Source organism: Triplophysa dalaica, chromosome 1, assembly GCF_015846415.1.
Source record: "Triplophysa dalaica isolate WHDGS20190420 chromosome 1, ASM1584641v1, whole genome shotgun sequence".
NCBI classification, from domain to species: domain Eukaryota; kingdom Metazoa; phylum Chordata; class Actinopteri; order Cypriniformes; family Nemacheilidae; genus Triplophysa; species Triplophysa dalaica.
In genome coordinates this window covers 7,987,481-8,001,014 of record NC_079542.1, presented here as the reverse complement: position 1 = coordinate 8,001,014, position 13,534 = coordinate 7,987,481, and the positions used below count along the sequence as shown (strand labels likewise).

Sequence of the window (13,534 nt, the reverse complement as noted above, 5' to 3'; positions counted from 1 at the left end):
CTGAAAGACCCTTAGTTACACGAGGTGATTCAATGCCACATGGCATGGTTTACAGATAGCCGCTTACTTTTTATATTTCAAATTATTTTAAATTGGAAAAATTGTTAATAAAATGTGCTTCAAGTCTTAAGGGTAATTTTGGAATAAATTGTATTCCAAAACATGCGCTTTGGCGTGAAATTGCCTCAAAGGCAAAAACAGTTGGGTCTGTAATTCTTTAAAATATCCCTTAATGTCATTTACGTTTTTGGGGTAAACTTACCTTTTAAGCTTTAAAAATATATTTTTAAAGTAAATTGGAAATATAATGTTTTCTTCACCTGGTTATAGTTATTGCATGATTCCGAATATATATACACAATATCATTTTTTATTACCTTATTCGAATACTTTCTGGATGAATTATTAAATAATTCAAATGAGTTTGTGTATTTTTTGAAAATTTGCATTTAATTCAGTGTTGGGCTATAGTGAAAGAATAGGGTGACCACGCCCAGCAAAGTCATTATTATGCTCAGATGCTCTATTGATTTGCCAGAACAAATATACTGTAGACTAGGTCTGGACAATCACATAAAATACCTTTTTTAATTAAACTTTAAATAGCAACAATAACAAACAATATTTCATTAACAGATCATTATTTTTAATTAAAATAAAAAAGTAATTAAATCCCATTATATTCAGACACGACTGATTTGTTAATATCATAACATTGTTTATATGGTATAATGTGTCCGTTTGCTCTCTTTATCTATTTTTATAGAATTCCTCCCATAGCCATCACAATTTATACTTATGCATTCTTGGTTTTATATGGTATTGCTTTTAAATGATCATTTAAAACTTTTCCAATTCAGATAACAAACATATGCATAGTTCATGTGCATTGCTGAAAGCAGTTTACAACAGTTTCATTAGATAAAATATTTTGGAAACACTTTACTTAAACCCTTTATGCATTACACATTGTAAAGGGTTATTAAAAGGTATGATGCATTATAATTGTTTATAATGTGTGTTGTAATACATCAAATGTAAAGAATTATAGCCAAATTAAAAGTGCTGTAACTGTAGTAACAATTATTAATGAGACATTACAATGCAATTTAAGGTGAATTACAAGGCATAACTAATACATTAAAATTACTTGTAAGGCCTATAGCATTATATATATTCTATGAATTATACACTTTTATGTCCACTTTGGTGGAAAACATGATTCAAATCTTTAGATTAAATTGTGTTTTTATATTATTCTTCCTATAAGAATAAATAGAGTTCGATATGTTGGTTGTGTCGACCTTGATAGTGAAGCCCCGAGGCACCAGGTTTCTTAAACATCATACAAAAACAGATGCATGGGCTATCATCATCATATTACGATCATGATGACCATATAGTGTCATTATGTACTCTTTCAATAACGTTGTATTCTTGGATCAAAAATTTGTATCCAATTCATCTTTTGAGCTGAATCCTGAGGATCCTGAGGATCTTAACGCATTAGAGATCTTAATGTAATAATTTATTATGTGAATGGAAATTTTTCTGAGAGACCTCTCATATGCAGAAATCTTTTATGCAAACAGAAAGAAATCTATTTTTTTCTTTTTTTAAAAAATATTTTCCAGACAACCAACATTTCAATCAAGGCAGGATTATGCTCTTATAAAAAAAGGTTCTTGCAGCGAGGTTCTTTGTCTGGTCCTAAATCTGAAAATCCATAGAATCTTTCAAGTTTGCATCTTTGTAGTAAAGGTACTATGAAAATCTTTTTTGTAATTTTGTATAATTTTTTTTATATCACTTTTAGAATGATGAGAAAATAAGGAAAGTGAGATATTATAATTGACAACAAAGTACAATATTTACATTATTCATCATTTTTATTATGTCTCTATAGCAAACATCCAGAAATGTTTTGGGAGTGAGGTCTGATCTGAACAAACATGTTGACTTAATGATTGAAGGACTGTAATAGTATGAATCACTGAATGAGTCATTCATTAAAATCATAGTTGTCACAGATGTAATCGGTGACAATTCATTATTCCTGTGAATTTTTTTTATGGCCAGACCTAGTTTTCTTGAATTAAAAGAAAAGCTTGAAAGTCAATAATTATATCGATATTAAATAAAGATAAATAAACTATATCTGAGTGATATAGATATGGTCAGCAAAGGGCATATATTATACATTCAGATTTAGGCGTTTGGCTAAGTTTACCTCAGGCTGCACTGCATTTACATCAGGCTTGTCTTCAACTCTCTCAGCTTTAAAAGAGAGTTTGCATATTGGGGACATGTTTTCAATTGGACCGTAATGTTTTTGGATATTCCTAACCCTAATTCGGGGGTTTGATATGCACGGTGGGTCATACTCTTATAGATGGTCTCAAAATGTATACCTCAAATGCACTGTCATTGACACACCACATGTAAATATTAAACTTAGGAACTGTGAGGAGCGGATTTTAACAATTTACTGATTTATAAATCTGTGAAAGTATGTAAAGACCAGGCTTGTCCTATGATGCCAGGCTCAACGAAAAGCAAATATATTTGAAGAGTAAGTTTCCAAAATGAGATAACTTCAAAAATAATATTTTTATTACGTCATCATGTTTTCATTGTGTTTTATTGTTTTAGTTAGCTGTATTTTATTATTATTAGTAATTATCCCTTAAATCAAAACAAACCAACAGCAATTTGATTGATATTAATTGGAATGCCCAAGAATTCTCTCATTTTGGAAATAAACTCTTCATTTGATCATTGTTATACATTACATATATATTGTATTGTTTTTAAACGTCTTTGTGTGTATAAAATGCAGTTTGTCCCCTCTGGCTTAATAATACAGCTTTAACATGTTGCACACATTTTAATAAAGATACCTGTATTTAGGCTGGTTAACTTGGGAAAATCACATTCAATACACATGCATTAGGAATCTGAGATTAACTGTTCTGTGACACGCTATATCATCGATTACATCAAATTTGGACAATACAAATGAAATGCTATGACCCTTTGTCCCACAGGGTAAGAATTCTATATCCCCCAATGGAATTCCGAACCTGCCCAATACATCAAAGACTTCATGTTTTCAGACTATTGTACAAATCTGGTGAAAGATATTAGAAACAATCAATAACAGGAGATAAAAGAAACTGATACTAGGCTAATGGATGTGGCTCAGTGGAGACAGATATGTGGGATTAAATTCATGTTTGTGAGCCTGACTGAGGCCTGGGTTTACAATGACAATCTATCCTCTCTTAATGGACGTCTATTGATTGGGTTTGATCAGGCTGGACTACACATGGTAGTCGAGGATCCAGCTGGCGCCTATGGGTGTGACAAGATATCCCTTAATACATTGTCAGCAGATTTTTAGTGCAGTCTATTAGTCAGAGCTTTAGCTGGTTAACATAACAAAACAACTGTTGTTTTAATTTGGTGTAATTATTTTTTGTGAAATTTATTTTAACGTATTCTAACTTTTTCAAAGCAAAAAGCTGTCTTTTTTGGTTCATGTCAAGTTCATTGAGTCGTCTGAGACCAAGATGTGTGATGTAAACTTGCGTAGACCATGCATACAGCAATGAAGTGATTGACAGCTGTGGAGTTTACAAAGGAGCTCAATCTGTGTGGATATATGATATCAGATATGCGATTTGAAATATAAATAAATATGATAAATGTGATATAAATTATTTATTTAAAATATTCATTTTATTTTACCTACAAGTAGCCAACATAAGAAGCCAATACAAAATAAATCACAAGTAGTATTCCTTTAGGAATAGTGCTCTTGTAGCTCAACAAAAAGGTTTGGTTCGATTGTCCGGGAACACACAAACTGATAAGAACGCTTTGGATAAAAGCATTTGCCAAATGCATGAATATAAAAGTCACAATACTGCATGTACAATGGCATAAAATGCTACTAGATATGCTGCATTCATATCTCAATGGCATTTCACACCAAGACAGCTGAAATTCACATGTGTTGCAAATATCATGCAACCACTCAGGCTACATTTAACCTCGAATGCCTAACTGAGGTGACAGAGGCCTGAGGTATAAATGAATATCTCCTGCCAGCTATCAGTGTGCACGGCCCCTCAGCGTCCGGCCCACACCCTGGAGAGAGTCATGTGATGCAAACTGTCATAGGCTATTCATGCTGCTATTAACATGACTATTATCATTAGGCCTCTGTTAGGATGAGTGGTCTTTGGGAAGTTCAAAGATCAAATTTTCTGGCACCATGCACAAATGCTCTACCCTTCCATTTGTTTAAGGTCATAGTGAAAGAATTAAAACAAAAAGTAATTACAATCAAAAAACTCTTAAATATAATATGCCTGTAAACCATACCCACTCTGCTCTTCAAATGACTCATAGGTATTTGAAGAATAAATGCGCTAATGTTGCGTCTGCTTTAGCACGACTAAAGAGCCTATATATTTCAGTTTGATTCTAACAGAGATGTTTTTGGCAGCCACAACACACAGTGCTTCTCCTTTGCCTTCCACGTTTGAGTCGAAGGGGCACTGGAGGATTTGGCGAAGTGCTCTAACAGATTGTTATGTCACCATTAGAAGACTGTAATAAAGTCATAGTCCTTTTGCATTTTGCATGACCGGAGGGGCCGGTTCCTCTCGCCTGTCTACTCAGTTCACATCACGGCGCATTAACTGGAGCGGCTGAGGGCTGCAGGTTGCCCCTCTCCGCTAGCTTGCTGAGCGTCTGTGCCAGATAGCATACTTCAGCCCTGCTGGGATAGCACATTCTACTTGACAGAAGAGACTAAAGAGTAAATTACACTGAAGCTTGACTGGCTCTGTGCAACGGCAAATTTATAACTGTCATGCAGAATAAGGGCTTTAGGGATTGATAGTAAACTGGTGTGGACTTTGAGCGGCTCTGTGATGCTCTTATGTGAGAGAAAGCCAAAATATATAATACAGTTGCGTTCAAAAGTTTACATACACCTTGCACCCATAGAAAACAAAAATATATGGGAATGTAAAGAAAATGTATTAAATAATACATTTTCATTGAGTTTCATCGTACGCACACGTCTGGCCCAAAGTAAACTTCCTTTTTTTGTTAAGTTTTTTTTTTTATATTACATTTCTATTATCTCACTACCTATTTTAGCAACTTAGCAGTAGTTGAGCATTAGTCTTTAAGAGGCATTAAATAATGAAAAGCCTCCATATTAGGGTGAGTTAAGGACATGCTTGTTTTCGTGTGAATCAAGCGCATGTGCCAGCAGCTAGACAGCAAAGGGAATCGCTTTATTCGGCGTAACAAGCTGTGTGACAAACTATGAATTAATGCTCATTGAGAGAGTTAATAAGGCCTGACATTGCAGTTCAGGCTCCAGTCACATTTGGTGCTGTTAAGGGCAAATTAAACACTCAAGCGAGAGGATAAAATGCCACTTGTGTATGACAGCCTTGTTTTAGCTCAAACAAGGGAAAGAGAACACTGAAAGAACAGTTTTTGTTTTAATATTTGTATGACTGTTAAGATAAATAAGCGAGTAATTGGAATCAAAATATTGATTTGAGAAAAAACGTTATTTGCTGGATCATGAGATTAATTTCCCAAACCCTTTAGCATAAGAGTAAGAACACTTTGCTCCACAGGAAATCATTCTAGCTCATTGCGATGGCCAACCAAAACATGTCAAACTTAATCATTTTTAAAGGCAATTTTAAGGCAATGCAGGATTTGGTTACAAGCGACATCAAAAGAAAAATGACACACAATCGAACAGTATGAAATTTCAGAAGGTTTCCATCATTATGTTAAACCACACATTTTTTTCAAGCGTGTTCATCTACATGCTGTCCTGTGTTTGATTATAAACACGGTACCAAAAAGTCTGTGGTACGGCTAAACAGGCATCTTTATTCCCTTAAGACATTTATTTGAATCACATGTGTTTAACACGATGCTGGTCTAAAACGTCAATGGGCTTCAACACCTCATGGTAACTGTAAACATGTTGACCTATGCTTCTCAAAGAGATGCTAAACCTTTTAATCTCTGTCAACATTTCGTATTACCTAATACTATCATGTTACTCTTTTTCTTTTGTTCAATCTTTCCTTCTGGTACTAAACAGGTCAGCTTAATGCATAACAGAACAAATACAGTATGCAATAGGACTTAAGTTGAGTAGTAGCAAAAAGGTAAAGGCTTTCAATCTCCAAAATTTTATTCAAAAATTTTGCCAACCAATCAAAACAGATCAAAGGCTTTGGTATGAAGGAAATAACCAAAGAAAAAGCTAAAAGATTTATGAGATTTATTTTCTCATTGTATTCATTGAGAGAACTGAAGGGCTTAATTTGGGTCTAGCATGATTTACACAAGAAAGATTTGACAGTATATGAAACAAACATCACACTTCCAAACATCCTCTCTAAATATCTGTTGGTAACAAGAACGTAATCTGGTCAGTTACATGTTAAAAACATATGTATTAGTTTTAGTGCCTTTCCTTCATTTGAGTGTTTTAAAATCATATTAAGCAGACAAATAAAGACATTTCTGAAATGGAAGTGTTAGTTCTGCCAAGAAGACTCTAATGAAATGTCACTCATCACATAGAGGTCTAACCAATCGTCATTCGACACTTGGAGTGTATAAAATCTGTACTCACTCAATATTTCTGATCACGGATACTGACGCGGTGACGCCGACTTTCACTCTGTTCCTTCTCACCACAAACAAGTTGGTCCCTGTCCATAAATCTGGGGGTAGGCTTCGCCCTGCCTTCATCTTCAGGCAGGAAGTGCAAGAATCTATGACCCTCTGGATTCAAGGAACGAATGGGGCCTACTCCAAAGGACTTTATCATATAATCTTTGTGCTCCATTTGCAATTAGTTGTTAATAATACTGTATCATCGCAACGTCATCATGACTCCGGAGTCTTTCTGGTAGAACTAGAAATCCACAGAAGCGCTTTGTCACAATTTAACAAATGATTTACATGTTTTATATTAACAATGTACAATGTTAGTTTCTAGGCTACCCAAAAGTCTTTGTGTCTAAAGGAAGGTCAAGCGTAAATATCAGAAGCAGTGTGTAAATACTGTACAGTCTTCAGCATTGGAGATTACACTTAATCGTTTTACAAAAGCTTTCTCATCTAGGGTCCATTCAAATGTAAATGAACATGTTTTAGATTTTTTTTAGGTTTCTTTGAATGGATTAAACTACATATATTAAAATGCTTGCTTCTACTCTTTCCCCATCCAAACATAAAATGGTGTAAATAATATAGTTATGGACATCACAGTAGCCGTAGACAGCTCATCAAAAACGACTTACAGTGCATTCAAGCTCTATTAAACTACCATTCTACAACTGAAGAAGCTAAAGAACGCAAGAATATCTGACTCCTCCTGAATCATCATGCAATATTTAGTATTGACATAAGCAATAGGACAAGTTTAGGACATATACGCGCCATCTATGGACTCAAATCGCCGCATTAGTATATTCGCTTCAATGCACCTCAATGTCACATTTGTTTGATAGGAAATGCATACTTAAAGGTCATGTGCAGAGGATTAAATTCAAATATATTGTATGTGACCATGCTCTACATTTCAAGTCTTCAAAGGTCAATATTTCAACTAGACCATAGATTAACAGAAATGACGACATAAAATTATTGGCATTCAGTTCTTAAGGTTAAAAAAGTTTTTTATCTGTTATTAAATTATTTTATCTTTAAAGGTCCCCATTAATTGACATAAAATAAATCAATAGACAATAGATAATAGATTTAATACATGTAATCAACCAGCATCTGTCATTTTTATTCAACTATCTTTGTGATAAAATGTATCTTTCTTTAAAAATACACTGTGAGCACTAATCTACCCCAACTGCTCAGGTTTATTTGTGTGTATAGAAGTATCACTGAGCCACTTGCTTCAGTTTAGCAACTTGTCATAACATTTCAGTTGTGCAGGTGTGAGATTTGCTCTGACAGCAAAAAAGTTTTAGCCCTACACTAGTACTCCATTACTGCAACAGCCCAAAATGCATAAGGCCATCCTATAAACAGACACTTTGTGCTAACAGCACAACACGTCAGATTCAATTTTATATCTTAGTTTATGCCATCGGTCATCCCGTAAAATCAGTTGAGCAGCATGTCATATTGATTTACTCAATGGTCTTTAATCCCATTTTGTAAGAATGATTTTCACCTCCCTAAACTACAGTGTGAATATCTCACAATTTGTACATTCAATAGCCTCAACATTTGATCCTTTATTATAATTTCTCAGGCTGTCTGAAGTTGGCCAGCTTGGTATGGTTCAGTTCACCAAAGCTCAAATAAAGAGCTTAAAGTGGGCATCTGCGCAGCCAGCGATGCATTACGATCTTGCAGCATGACAGTTAAAGTAGCTAAGAGTGTAACAGAGAAATGCTTCCAGGCCCCCTCCCTCCACGGCTTCTTGGATCATTTTTAAGTGTTTTATCTGACTGACATGCCGGGAAATGTGCATTAAGATCATAAGACGCTTTTTAATAACACTTCATGAATTATTATTATGCACAATTTATTTATATATTTATAATTTTGTATGACACTTTTATCCAAAGCGACTAACTGCATTCAGCAGTTCGGTTGGGGAAATATTCACACAAACTCGACTGTTAGGTTTATATTAAAGGAGTATTTCACCTTCAAAAACAAAAGTCTGTCATCATTTACTCACCCTCTTGTCGTTTCAAACCTTTATGACTTTCTTTCTTCGGCAGAACAAAAAATAAGACAATTTAAAAAAATGCTGTCACCAACATTTTTCAAAATATCTTCTTTTGTGTTCGATAGAAAACAGAAAGTCATACAGGTTTGAAAAGACAAGAGGGCATGTTAAACATTTTGAAAGTGAACTACTCTAAGACATACCCTGTTGATACAACCCAAAATGCTGGGTTATTACACTCTGGTTGGATCAACAATGGTCATTATCAATGTAAATTTATGGTTATTGGTAGCATAATTGGTAGAATATTGCTGTACTTGCATCTAATTATTTGCACTGAATTATTTTACAATAAGAAGAGCACAGATTCAGCCTTATAAGAGAGAGGACGTTTATGCATATATGCACCATCACTGCAACAGTGAACAAACTCTAACAGAAGATTTTACTGCGCAGATAGATACACTATAGATTCTTAATACATTTTTGGGCTCACATTATATTGACTGACAGCAGAGAGATGACAAAAAATAAGACAGCTCATATATGGAGCTAGTACATTAACAACACTGGCATTGACTTTGACTGAACTTCTTAACTACATCATGATCATGCATGAGAAAGCCTGCCAGGTTCTTAAACTCATCTTATGCGGATAATTATCTGGTTTTAGTAAACATCTGAGGACATCTGGTTTAATCTTGCTCTAAGGGGAAATGGAGCGTCCGAGACAGAAATCACAACAAACTGAAAGAGACATACTGTAAACAAACAAAGCTCACCTCATGGACCCTGAGGTTTTAGCAGTCATGCTAATCTTAGGTTAAATTTTAAGTCCAGTACTATTCTTTATCGTGAACCACCTCAGTCCCATTCATAGAAAATCAATACATCACTTGAAACAAACATGAAAAAAATCATACTTACAGAGCTTCTGGGACAGTCATTGTGAATATTACATTACTTACATAGGTGATTATGGGGAAAAAATGATTGGCAAACTTTCAGGGACCTCACAAAACGATTTTTTTCATACCTGCTCAGTAGCAGATAATGGGTTTTGACCATGACAACCTTTTGTTTTTCTAGGGCCTCATGGCTAACTCGCTGCTTTATCTTAGTTTTGGGTATTTTGCTCAGGTTTGCTAAATGCCGGCAGCCGTAGCAAAGAGAATGGCTTATTGTCTTTTGCTGCGCTATTTGTCTGGACATGTACAGTCCAATAATTTCTAACCCCAAGTGAACCAGATTGGAGAAGATGACCCATGGAGACAGAAACCATTTAGAGATCAAATGCCATTTTTGCAATAATGTTAGTTTGAAAAAAGTATTATAGACGTAAACAAAGCTAGCTCTATGGCTGGTTCAACACCGGTCCTGTATAACTTTGTGTTTCAGTTACACAAACGCTAAAAAATAGAAAATTTGTTACTAATTTAAAATGTTAAACAAATCTTTACTGATAGTACCGGTATATGCATTAGCTAAACACAGACATAAAGTACACAAATATTTCTTGAAGTTAAGACAGAAAAAATTGTCACACTTACAGGTCGAGATTCGGTGGAGCTAACAGGTCCAAATAACGTTGCTATTGCTCCCTATTTCAAGGATAGTCTTTTAAAATATCCTGCAGTCAACACGGCAAGATTATTGAAGCAATCTTCGGTGAAATGACGTGCACACAGTAAAACCGTGGGGTTATATTCCTTTGGTATCGTTAGAAAAATGAGTTGTAACCATTGTTTCCTCAGAAGTTCTTCCTTTGGTAGTTTAAATAAGACAGACTTTCACAACATAAAACACAGGTTCTTGACATGATGCACACGAATCACGAACGAGCGATAGTGTTTGGGGAGGAGAGTGAAGTGTTTACGCCAGTCCAAGCAAAACGTAGGCGGGGACTTTTTGTAGTGATGTAGATATTTGTTGGTTAGAGACTCGGAATAGGTCATGTCCGGTTTGCGTGATTCAGAGTCGACTCACGACTCATCCAATAACTTTGTTATTCATTCACCTTCGGACTTACAACTTGGAAACACACTGGATGAAATGCAATTTTCATGATCTAATGTTACTTACTCTTTAACAGATTTGGAAACAATTTCATTAAATTTTGTTATATTCATATAAAACTACTAAGTGCATCCTATATGTAGAACAACATAATCTACTAGACTGTAATGCTGACAGTAGTTCACTCTCACACCAATTTCCCCCCTTAATTAATCTTTGTAATGTATATTTATTGCTCTTACATACATGTTAACAGTTGAGTAAGCTACCTGTGAAGGTTGTGATCAGCCTGATGCTAACCCGGCAGTAGAGGGGGCTTCCATAAACCTTTCCCAGCTTGTCTAATTGGTGACCTTGAAGCCAATTCTCTCCAGCATGACTGAGTTACTCCTACTCCAAGATTAACCTATTTTATAACCTTACAGACATGTTGCCCTGGGTCACAGAAAAAAACAAGTTAGAATGTGCATTTTCACATGCCAACTGTTTTGCTAATTTTACTAGGAATACTAATTAATTTAGCAGTGATAGAAAAACTTTTCTAGCTGACACATTTTGACACGCGCACCCAATAAAACTGTTACTTCAGATGGTCAAACAATGTAGGATAACAGATTATATAAAACACATTATTATTAAGCTGTTGGGTGGATCTGTCTGTTTTAAACTAGAATGGGGACACATTATGGCCTTTAGTGTTCCTCATTGTAGATGTAAGCACTGATTCTGTTAAACAGAGGCGTCTTGGTGACTGCTGGATGTTTTGTGCCTTCAAGTTATGGATGGTTTTGCCATTCAAATGAGTTTGTCTCCACTGACAATAAAAGATTGCAAAGCAAATGAATTATCTCTGCCACATTGAGCTTGATTCCCTACCAGGCCTCAATGTTTTTCAGACTGCCATTGTTTCATGTGACATGTGTTTACACGTTTGCAATTACAGTTTAGTGAAAAACATCATGTAAAGGGAGCAGATTAATCAAGTAATGAGGCCAACAAAAACATAATTAAGCCAGCTAAACTCTCACTAGGCTATAATAAAGCCATAGTTAATGCCTCCAAGGGGTGTGAATAAGCATGCTCTTTAGTCTGGCACCAACTAGTGGCGAGTCCATCACAAGAAATACATTATTCAATGATTAATCTTAATAATAAACGTTTATAGCCAAACAATAAATGTATAGTTTATAAAATAACCATAAAGGGTTACAAAAGCAGTTGCCTTTAAAAACCTCATTTGTAAGTTGTTTAGATGAAAGCGTCTGCTAACGAAACATTACATGAAAATGTACATGTTTATGGAAGCAGCAATGTGTTTTATTCATGTCAGATACACACTATACTATAAAGTTCTCTCTATTCTTCTCACAGTTCATCGCCAACTTACTTTCATGTCTGTCGGGAGTAACTCTAGTGATGCATTCAATTGTTTTTTTAACGTTATCTTTAAATCTGGCTTGCCCATCGCGTGTTATCAAAGATCATTATAAAGGGTGTTAAGACTTATATACGTTTACTTATATATATTTGAGAATTGGAATATCATATATCTCAAACAGAGGTGAATATTTTGAATAATAAAGAATAAGCAATATATCACCGTGCAGAGCTTGTTGCGGTGTGTCACGTGACGAGTGTCGCCATGGAAAACGACCGCCTTAAAGTGATAGTTCACCCCAAAATAAAAATCCTGTCATGATTAACTTTCCCTCAATTTGCTCTAAAAAATATTATACAATTCTTTACACAAAGAAAGATATTTGAAGAATGTGGGAAACTAAACAGTTCTGAGGCCCAATTGACCACCATGGTAGTTTTTTTTCCTGTGAAAGTCAATGTACCCCAACTGTTTGGTTCTTTGTGTCTCGCAGAACAGCGACATTACACAAAAAATTAAGACAACTTGAGGCCGAGTAAAAAATGAGAGAATTTTCCTTTTTGGGTGAAGTAATAACTCAAGCTTGAAGGCTCATCTACAGTATTTTTAAATTTACATGTGAAACGAACACTCTAAACGTTTTTAATGTGTTAATGAGCTGTATTTTCAGAGTTATTATGGCTTAAATCAAAACAAACACTGCAGTTTGATTTCTATTAAACGGAATGCACAATAAACAAACATCTTTAAAAACGACTTCCAAATTCTTCATATTGTGTTCTCCATCTAGGAATCTGCATTTGACAGCAAATTCTAGTTTGTGTCTTGCCAAACTTCAGTTTTTGGCTAAATACGTTATGATACACCAATAAAGAGTATCAGAATTGACATAGTTGTAGTCGTTTATTATATTTCATGTGAAATATATCATGAATAACGCTGATATTGCTCATGAACTTCTTATGATCATGAACCAATGAAAAGTTGAAGTGGGCGTGTCGACACATGTCGTTCCGCCCCCTCGTCTAAACTCCACTCTGTGGCTACTCGTGTTAGCTAGGCTAATGCGTTTCGAGTTATTCGTCTCACGAAATTTTAGGCTTAAGTTGCGCTGACAAAAATTAACGCAAACGCGCTATGACATGTTTGCAAATAGAAACAGTAAATGTACGACAGCATATTAAAATAGCCTATATAAAATATCCAAACACACGTCATTTCAAAGCACTTAAATTGTATGTTTATACTTTATACAGCAGTGTCATCTAGTGGCCGTTAAGAAGAAAATACTGTCACGCAAACACGTTTTCTTTCTTTGTTTGGTTTGTTTTTATTACTGCAAATGAACGCCTTAATAATTATGTGAATTAAGGTTTAGA

The 13,534-nt window shown here is 35.0% G+C and overlaps 1 protein-coding gene across 1 annotated transcript in view; it reads right to left on the bottom strand.

The window, feature by feature from the left end:
* LOC130424428 (solute carrier family 2, facilitated glucose transporter member 4-like) overlaps positions 1–12,388 on the bottom strand; it is a 42,891-nt gene extending 30,503 nt beyond the window's left edge. Inside the window, exons 1-2 of the mRNA XM_056750072.1 lie at positions 12,165–12,388; positions 11,047–11,212 (exon numbers count right to left, since the gene is read on the bottom strand). The gene's annotated coding sequence lies outside the window, so the exon portion shown is untranslated. The remainder of the gene's footprint in view (positions 1–11,046; positions 11,213–12,164) is intronic.
* Between the last annotated feature and the right edge of the window lie 1,146 nt (positions 12,389–13,534).